At 32.9% G+C, this 3232-nt stretch overlaps 1 pseudogene; it reads right to left on the reverse strand.

The window, feature by feature from the left end:
• Window positions 1-265: 265 nt before the first annotated feature.
• LOC122788803 lies at window positions 266-2954 on the reverse strand (annotated as a pseudogene).
• Between the last annotated feature and the right edge of the window lie 278 nt (window positions 2955-3232).

A 3232-nucleotide genomic window follows, 5' to 3' on the forward strand; every position in this document is an offset into this window, starting at 1 on the left:
GAATTCATCGCTAACATCAGAGTGAATCAACGTTCCATTCCTGTCATGGTATTAGAAACCAAATATGCTTGGTTAAATTGAACCAAGAGATGCATACTTTGTGTGTGTAAAGATATATTTATACACACAATCATATATACCATTGGTATACAGGTACATATACACTTACATACTGAGCAAAAATGTTATCATATTGTAAAACAAGGATGACCTGCAGTTTGTTCATATAAAAATGTAATTTAATAGTACACATTGTATGGTGGTTAACAGGGTCTTATACATAATGTGCAGTATACCAATTTATATTCATGCTGCTTGTGAGTGATGCAGCATGTGGAGAAAATTCAAAGTTCATGAAGGAAGTTTACAGTTTGTGTAACATCACAGTTAATGGTAAATAGTGTCTATGCTCAGTTTCAGTTCTAGCTTTTGAAAGAATACATGTCTGAATCTGCATGTTCTCATATCTGTGTGGCTTTTCCAAGAATCTTTTGTTTCTTCCCAGTGCTGAAGTGCAGATTGTAATAAGACTGTATCTTGAATTATAATGCATTTTGGAGATGTTCTCCCCTAGTTTCCCCCATAAAACATTTGTCTAAACAAGTCTTACCCAACTTAAGAAAATTAATAAATACGTGCATTTAAGATATGACTTATTTACATAGAATATATATATATATATATATATGCTGAAATTTAACATTTTTAACAGTACTTACTCATAAGCCTTCCATTTTCTCCAAAATAGCATTTTCTGAATAAAACTATTGAAACACTCCATCTTCCAAATGTACATATGCATGTGATATTCAATGATCTCTAGTTTTAAGAACTATTACTAGATTTATTTTCAAGCTGTATGTATGCTGTGATTTATTGACAAACTAATAATTATAATGTACTAATGCTGCTTAACTGATAGTCACTCCTACCAACTGATGTTTTAGTTACAATTTGTAGTACATATAGTTCATTCTTAAGACAGCTACTTCATATTGTCTAATTAAACTCTGATGTAATGGTTACATACAACAATGTGCGATTTACCAATTTTAGATACAGCAGCTCCAAAACATGTATTCAATTATTAGTAAATGTACTTGTCTTGTGATATGACTACAGCAAACTAATTCCATGGCATTTATCTCCATAACAATTTTTTAACTACATAGTTTTATTAAATTATTCTTTGCCTAAAACTGTTATTGATTCTTTTATAATATACACTGTGGCTAAACAGTGGAATTCAAAATAAAGATTGCAATAGGTATACAGTTAGCTTTCTTGTTGCTGTATTGTCTATGCATGTATTCACTCGAGACATAAGCTTAAGAGAGATTTCAGTTTTAGAATGAAAAGCACAACTTGCTAAGCACTGGTCAACTGTCATGTTCATTACTCAAAATATTAAACTTTTTCATGGCAGAGTTTTCTGATATCTATCATTTAAATATAAGTGACCAGTATGAAATAATTTGATCATCAGAGCAAAATTAGAGCACTGATTATAAAGATGCAGTGCTTCTATACTGAAAGGCAAAGCTCAGAGCACTCAAATTGTCCTCATTATCAGGGTCATACTTTAAGGCCTTTTCATAGCATTCAGTTGCTTCTGGCTTTTCGTCTTTTACTTGATGAAGGAATCCTTGAATCTCTAATGCCATACTGTCCTTTGTGTTTCTGGATATTTTTCTTTCCACTATCTTTTTCAGATTTGTATAGCAACTGTTCCTTATATAGGATCCATTTTGTATTTTATAGCCTTCCTTAAAGTGGAAGACTGCACATTTTTCCAGCTTTTTGTGATACAGCAAGTACTTTCCATATTCAATATAGAAGTATTGCCACTCTTCAGTTGTAAAATTGTTGTTCTTTTGTATTTTTTTGTATAGTTAATCTGCTTTGCTGTAGTCATGTGCCTCTGCATACATGCACACCAGATCCACTTGTGCAAAATGAAATTTGGGTTTCAGCTCAACAGCTTTCTCTGATAAATGCAATGCCTTCTTAAGCTGGGAATTGGCCAAACGGAATTATGCTGGTAGTGTGTATCCTTCATTGATTTATATAACTTTTTTCTATAGCAAAGACCAACGTGGTGGTGAAGAAATGCAGAGTTTGGCATTTTTTCAAGTGCTTCTTTCAGCAGCATTAAAGCCTTGTCCACAGACCCATGTCATCTTAGAAGCTTACCTATATAACGTGTAACTTGTGGAATGTCTGCTGATGTTGACAGCGCTTTTTCAATGTATTGAAGGCCTTCCTTCTCTTGCTGAAAATCTTAGAGTCGTAAAGCAAGTAATACCATGACAACAGCATCTTCTGGATTTAGTTCTAATGCCCGTCTTAACTGTTTAAGAGGTTTGCAGTTCTCCATATTTTTGTCTTTATCTTCAGTTGCTTCAAGGCGGTGTAAAGCAATAGCATATCCAGAATTCAACTTAGGATTATCAGGTTCTTTCTCTACTGCTTTTTCAAAACACTTCTTTGCCTTCTCATAATGTTTTCCACTAAATTTTAACAATGTAAACCCCTTTCTCCATATATTTCTGGAGTATTAACTGTATAAGTAGAAGCAGAACCTAAATTTCTGCAAATTGATTTTACTTTTTCAAGATAAGTTTCAACTTCCTCTACTTCATTCATATGGTAGTAAATCCATGCAAAGGTCTCATATGTAACCACAAGACACTTTTCTGTATCATGTGGATGCTCTGCTCTTGCTATCACCTCAGCTTTCTGCAGGTGAGTAAGAGCTTCCTCACTGCAGCCATTCAAATAATTTGCAAATGCAAGCTGGTTGTAAGCATACAGTTTCTGTTCTGCTTATTAAATTTGATTGACTCATAGATTCTTTCTTCAAAATATTCAATATCAACATCTTCCCTTCTCAAATCCCATGTGAAATGACACTCTAGTTGTAGCAGTTTGTGCTTCAGGGATTCTTTTGTCATCTTGCTGTAATAAAAAAAAAATAGTATTTGTAGATCATGCTCATTTTTATATAACACATTACAGTTTACACTATTTTATTAACCACATTATATACTCATTTTTCAGTTGTTATATTTTGGGTATAGTATTTTACAGTGGTAATCTGTGCTTCATAAGAAATCTGTTTAGAAAACTTTTATTTAGGGCTGTACTGTCTGTCAATAAATGAACTCCATAACAAATAATGCACCTTATAATACTTTGTAAACAAATGATAAATGCAGCACAAGTATGTAGT

This window comes from Protopterus annectens, chromosome 14.part0, assembly GCF_019279795.1.
Source record: "Protopterus annectens isolate FY-2018-M chromosome 14.part0, PAN1.0, whole genome shotgun sequence".
Classification (NCBI taxonomy): domain Eukaryota; kingdom Metazoa; phylum Chordata; order Ceratodontiformes; family Protopteridae; genus Protopterus; species Protopterus annectens.